This window comes from Orbicella franksi, chromosome 9, assembly GCF_964199315.1.
Source record: "Orbicella franksi chromosome 9, jaOrbFran1.1, whole genome shotgun sequence".
NCBI classification, from domain to species: Eukaryota; Metazoa; Cnidaria; class Anthozoa; order Scleractinia; family Merulinidae; genus Orbicella; species Orbicella franksi.
This window is the reverse complement of record NC_138153.1, coordinates 19097537-19104197: the sequence shown is the minus strand read 5'-3', so window position 1 is coordinate 19104197 and position 6661 is coordinate 19097537. Positions and strand designations below refer to the sequence as shown.

Below are 6661 nucleotides of genomic sequence, written 5' to 3'. Positions count from 1 at the left end.
ACCTTTCCGTTTGACGATCTTGTCGATGCGGAACAGATCGTCGTCTTTCACGTCCACCTTTTGCAAATCTTGCGCGTAAAACGTGCCTTCGACCGACGTGCCGTCCCATTCCTCCACCTTGTACGTGGTGACCTTCCCAGGACGCACCCGGCGTATCACAAACACCTCTTCGGTCCAACCGGGTAAATACCCTTTCTTGAACTGTCGGAACTTCTTGTTCAATCTCACACGATCCCCGACTTTCAGTGGAGGTCGTCTCGATTTTTTTCCCTTTTTCTTTTCACCGTAAAGAGTCTCCCACACGTCCTCGCTATTGCCTAAAGTCACTTGATCGGGAGCCATCTTGATACTGCGATGATACGATCGATTGTACCCTCGGACCAGATCTTGTAACACGGGCACAAACGTCATCGTATTCTTCACGGTGAAGTACCGGTACAAACGTTCTTTCAGGGTCCGATTGAACCGTTCCACCACACTGGATTTCGTATCACCACGCGTCAAAAAATGATGAATGCCTTTCTGCTTCATCAAATCCTGAAACGTCTTGTTGTAGAATTCCTTCCCGTCGTCCGTCTGGAGATTGATGGGTTTTCTACCTCCTTTCAAGATCTTAGACATGGCTTCCGTCACCGCTTTACCCGTCTTGCTCTTCAAGGGCTGGACCCAGGCGTGCTTGGAAAACACGTCCACCACCGTCAAGAGATAACGAAACCCTCGATTGTACTTTGAAATATTGATCACCTCGATCAGGTCGGCCGTCCACTGCTCGTCGATTCCGAACACCACCACCGGGACTGTGGGAAACCGACGACGTCTGGGTTTGTGCAATGTGTACCCCAAATCCCGTTGCAGGACCTCGCGAGCACGTCGTACCGAGATCTTATTGGCCTTGGCGAATCGCGTCAGACCACCCAGACTACCGGGTCTGGAAGGATCCCGATACCGTCCCAGTAACGTCCCGGTCGAAAGCGGCTTCTTCCTTTGACCTTTCTTCATAGTCGATAAAGTTTGTAAACGCACTGTCTCCACAACTCGAAACGTTGCTCCCGTACCTCGAGATACTTCTTAAATGAATCGGGTTGCTGTTTCAACCACAAGATATAAACGACAAAACGCATCACGTTGGGTTCGACGTCGGTATAGTCAAACACCTCCAAGGGCGAATCACTGAAATGGTCAGGGATGGGTTCACCTTTACCGTATCGCTCGTAGACTCTAGTGCACTTGGAACACAAGGTCGTCCAACACCATCGATCGGCCATGGTCGCACACACTCTCGAGATCAACCAACTCAAGGCATGAGACATAATGATTTGAACCCAATTTTTTATTTCGACTTTCTTATATGTACAAAAACGTTGTGCCTGATTGGTTCTTACGAAAAAAACAACTCTCATTGGCCAAACGAAAAAGAAGGCAAAAAGACTAGTCTGAATCTGAAAAGTATGCAACATATTCCGTGTTCTTACATTCTTGACCATACTCATTATCACAGTCTTCCTCATAGGTATCCATGGCATAATATTTACAATTTCTCCAATCACAACCCCCTTTACCGGGTCTCCACTTCAGGGCTTCCTCTTCGTCCCCCTTCACATAGAATGCTTGTCGCATACTCTCTCTACACTCACCACACAGGTCATCCTCCTCAGCTTCAAGGGCACGAAAGAAAAACCGATCCTTCCACATATTACGCTGACGCATGACATCATAGATCAACTCTTCCAACTTCAGACACGTTTCCTTGTGAGCGCACCTGTTGAAAGTCAGTATCTCCTCCACCCTGGGACTCTTGTCGGACTCCAACACCCGTCGTGACAGGTCGCGAGCGAACCGCAAGGGTTCAAACAGATCACGGATGGTATCGCTCATCATGTACGTGAGGTTATCCGTGGCGATCAAACAGGAACGCTCTGCGTCCAGGGCGGGATCCCGACAACGAATGAATTTGAATTGACCGCTACTACTTCTGTACATCACGCGACACCACTCACCGCAGAACAAATACACATTTTCGTTCCTCTTCATCATCTCCAAAATCGTACCACCCCAGTCAGGACGACGTCTCATCAAGAGATCAAAAGACCACAGACAATCGGGTATCTTGCCTAACGGTTCGAAGAGATTGTCAAAAATGTACATGTCCACTTTTGCATCCGGAATGGCATCGAGATCTCTTAAAGTGTGTACCTTCTGATCCACGATCTGCTCCACTAGGTCCCGAATCTGGTTCGAGTTGCTATAGTAAGTCATCTCTTGCCTCGTTAAACCTCTTTCTTCCTAGATACGACAATTCAGGATGGTTCTTCGGGTCTCCCCAGTCAGTCAGGTGTCTTCGAAGCCTAGAGAACAAGAGATCAACAACGTGCAATTCCAAGTTAATTATTCTCGTATAGGGTGACTTCTTGCCTTCTTCTTCGATTAGATCCAAATTGTCAGAAGCTCGATTCAAATATCGTCTCAGATCTTCAATGATCTCTTCAAAGTCCTTGTCATCCAAAATCCTATGAGTCATCACCGCGTCAAGAGCAAGTCGAGAATGATTCACTGCGTCAAACGGGCTCCTTTTATACCCGCGCCGTGGATCCACTTTCACTCAGTACTTTCACGGATCACGTGCCCTTTTCAGATCCCACCAATCAGAACGAAGACCGTCGCATGATCCCATCACACCACACGTCTACGATTGGTCGTAAAAAACGTTCATAAAGTCGAACCACGCATTCCATCACGAGTCACTTTTCAGCAGTCGTCATGGATTCACACGTCGAACCAGAGAAGAAAAGAAAATCGTCCAAAAAGAAGGAGGCGCGTAAGAAACTGAAACTGCTCCTACCCAAGAGAGTGGAAGGAGAAGGTAAACTACAATCCACCTTAGATAGATGGTTATTCAAAAAACCTCGTGCCAGACTACGTTTCAACGAACGCGTCCTCTTCAAAGAGATCACACCGGACTCTGTCAGTTGGACCACCGTCCCTCTCAAAGGCTTCTCGCGGCCATGGAGCGTCTTTTCGATCAAACGTCAGGAAGTCAAAAGCCAAATGAAAAGTAACCATTACAGGCGAAGGCAAAGACTGACCCCCAAAAGCGTGCGAAAAACCACCCACATCCTAGAAACCATGCTAAGGGAAAACACCTTGTTGGGATACTAACTCTATCTTCCTCATATAGACTCAAAGCTACCTGCCATTCAAGGTGGATGCCTGACCGTGATAAGAGAATCACCTCCTCGAACCATTCAAGTCCTGGAACCCATGGGACTCGACAAATTCAAGAAAGACAACCTCGTAGAATTACCACCTGAAGTGGACGACCAAGGAGAATTCACCGAAGTACAAGTGTTGCAGGAATTCGACCCCGATCAGTTCCTGAACCAACTGAAAACACAAGATCCCACCTGCCCGCGTTGCATGGTACCCATGGAATTTGGAAGAGTGAAAACCCCCGAAGGTGGTACCTGGTGGGAGTATTACCGATGCCCCTCTTCCAGATTCTACACCAAGTGTTATGTGACCTGTGGCGCCAAAGAGGTGAGCACTTACCTGAGACGCGTCGAAGAACAGACCCACCCCTGCTACAGGAACATCGACCCGGCTCGTTTCCGATGTCTATGCAACAAGTCCCTGGTCTTAGCCACCTCCCACTCCCAGTCCAACCCAGACAGGCTCTATCTCAAGTGTCCCAAGCGTAACTGCAAGTTCTTTCAATGGATCGACGAATACCCACGAGGGGTCGCCCAAGACATACTGATTCATGGACAGAACCCAAACTAAGAAAGGCAGAGTGGCGCAGTGGAAGCGCGTTGGGCTCATAACCCAGAGGTCCGAGGATCGAAACCTCGCCCTGCCCATTTTTTCCAAAAACACACAGACACAGTTTTTTGTAAAAAATACACTCTGACATTTTATTTTTCATATTTACACGTTGGGTAATCTATCGTTCGCATCGATCATCGCTCGCATTGTCACTTGATTACATTGGTTAAATGTACTATAATAAAAATTGATGACACTGACATAACGTCTCACCGTGTTCTTCTGTCTCCGAGTCCACGTGGACTGAAACGGTTCGAAACCGTAGCACAACATAAGTCTATGAAATGTGATCCGGTCCACGGGTGGCTTCACCTTCACGTCCCATACAAGGTTCCTTCTAATGGTCAGGATCGAGTTGAATAAAGTTCTGCCGAAACACTTCTCGAGTCTCCGGTGCTGGTACCGACTTCGTGTCCAGTTCTCTCTATGTTCATCCACAAAGAAAAGGATCTGGTGAAGCATCACCTCCAGCTGACTAGAGTCTTTAATCTGTATCAGCCATCGTCGGCCCGCCAACAAATCACGGATGGGAAAATCCATGCTCTCGTAAAAACGAGTCCAGGGTTCGTCCATTCGGTCAATGGCTTCCTCATAAGTGACCTCGAGCTTTCTAGGTACATGGTTTTGTAGTCCAATCTCTCTCAAGGCCATGACTGCGCTCAATACAAGTTAAAAACTCAGAGTGAAGAGCGGACGGTGCTGATTCGCTTTATGCAGATCCGTCCAACCAATCACAGATCAAGACGAAGTCACGTGTTACCACAGACCCAGGGGATAGGGGGTATCCCCTACCACGCCCACTCACGGTCGGAGACTGGACACCATTATACCGTGCGTATAAAATAAGCGAGTCGGACCGTCAAAGGCACTCTGAGTTATTTCAACTTGTATGAGCGCCCATTACAGAAGACTGTGGATACTATCGTTGCTGTGGCTTCTCAAAGTACCAAGTGAGTATAGCATGGAAGTATTAGAGCGGTGTAACGTAGAGTTGACCACCTGGGAAAAGCGGGTGAGAGAGTGGATGAACGACGAAGAAGAAGAGACCCCTTTGTACAGGGACCTAGAACAACTTTCAGGTTTTATCGGGGTGGCCCTGGACCAACTAGATCTTTTGTGTCTGGAAGAGAGGTCGGGGGTCCTTGACGAGGACGATACCAATGATTTGGTGATTCATGTAGACTGGGTCCGCAACACTTACCAACAATTGCTTCAATTTTAGACATGGAACCACCCCTCCATTGTCACGTATGCAAACAGCTGAGACCCTGCTGCCGCCAACCCATACTAGAATTGAGCAGAAAAGGGAACCACACCAAATTCGTACGCGCACTCTCGGGACCACTGAGAAAAGACTGGGGGCTAGGGTGCGTCTATGCAACCTGTTGCGGGGTCATCTATGGCATGTACCACAATGTGGAAACCAACTGTTACGAACCCGTCTTCCTTGGAAACAGTTACGACCAGGCCCTGTCACGTATCAATCATGTCAAATCTTTTATTGATTGTTATCCTGAAGAAAAAGAGGGCGCCGGTCAATAGGACCGTGCACACGTCCCACCATGTAAATTAAGCAGTGTCCAATAAAAAGCTGTTTTTGTTCTATTTTTCAGACTCCATGTCACGATTTCCTAAACCCCAATGTATATGGTGTAAGGAAGGATACACTCCCAATCACAGTATCCAAGACTACTTCCTGACACCGTGTTGCGACCAATTCTTTCACGGAAGCTGTAAAGCCCTCCACACCTGGTGGTTGAAACCCTCCCAAAGACTCTGCCCTCATTGCAAAACCGTGAATTTCGGACTTCCTCCCGATGACATCCCCAAAACCAAGTCCTAAAGAGGTAAGCGCTTCGATGGTCTAATGGTTAAGACGTTGAGTTGTGGCCTCAAAGACCCAGGTTCGATTCCTGGTCGGGGCATTTAAAATTCTTTTTTCTTTTTTCCATATAGAGACCCCTGGCCTGTAAAATCCGTTTGGACGAACCCCACCCCGACGAAGATGTCATGCTCCTCTTCCTCACCCAACATTTTCCCTACCCATGGTACATGAGAAGAGACCTCTCCAAGGTCTGGCCCTTCGGACGCGTTTTCGAATCCTCCTCAGGCTTTCACGGAGAATTTCTCACCCCCCAAACCATGATGCTATCCCTCGTGCACCTGGGAACCAATGACGTGCAAGCACTCAAGATGATGCAAAAAATCACGCAACAAACCATGTACATTCTCTCGTTAAAGGATCTTTATTAGTTACAGGCATGAATAAAATGTTTTTTCACTCTAGGGATGGTAGTGCAATTTCTTGGATAAATGCTTCGTACGCCAACTCTTCTCTATTGTCCCAAGAGCTCCTCCACTCTTTCCATCCGGCCTCAAATCCATCCGGCAACTTCTCCAAACACACTGGGTCTTTAAACGATCTTGACTGGTCAGCAAGCATCTTCTCAGACAGGACTTTTCTGAACCTCAGCACCTCATCCGCCAGCTTCGTAATTTCTTTCCTCAGGACGACATCCATCGCGCGAGTAACGGCGTTTTTCATTATCCTTCCAAGAATACCCTCATGAACAGCATCCATCACTCTCGCTGCAAATTCTTCTCTCGACATGTCGTCTGGCAACTCCTCTTCAGGAACCTCATCCACCTTCGTCTTGCTCTCCTCTGAAGCCATCTCGTCACTGCGATCTCCAAACAACAATGCCAAACTCGCCAACTCAACATCCTTTTATCCCCATCCAAAACCCTCTCATTGGTTCCATTCGATCAACCACGTGACAACCTCGATTTCATGTTGCCCTATCTGCGCATGTGCAAGCTGTGACGTCACGGGCGCCATGTT

At 47.9% G+C, this 6661-nt stretch overlaps 1 non-coding gene across 1 annotated transcript; it reads left to right on the top strand.

Annotated features, from left to right (window-relative positions):
* Positions 1-5672: 5672 nt before the first annotated feature.
* Positions 5673-5744, top strand: Trnah-gug (transfer RNA histidin (anticodon GUG)). Its single transcript has one exon. It is a non-coding gene; the product is annotated as a tRNA-His (tRNA).
* Positions 5745-6661: the final 917 nt, after the last annotated feature.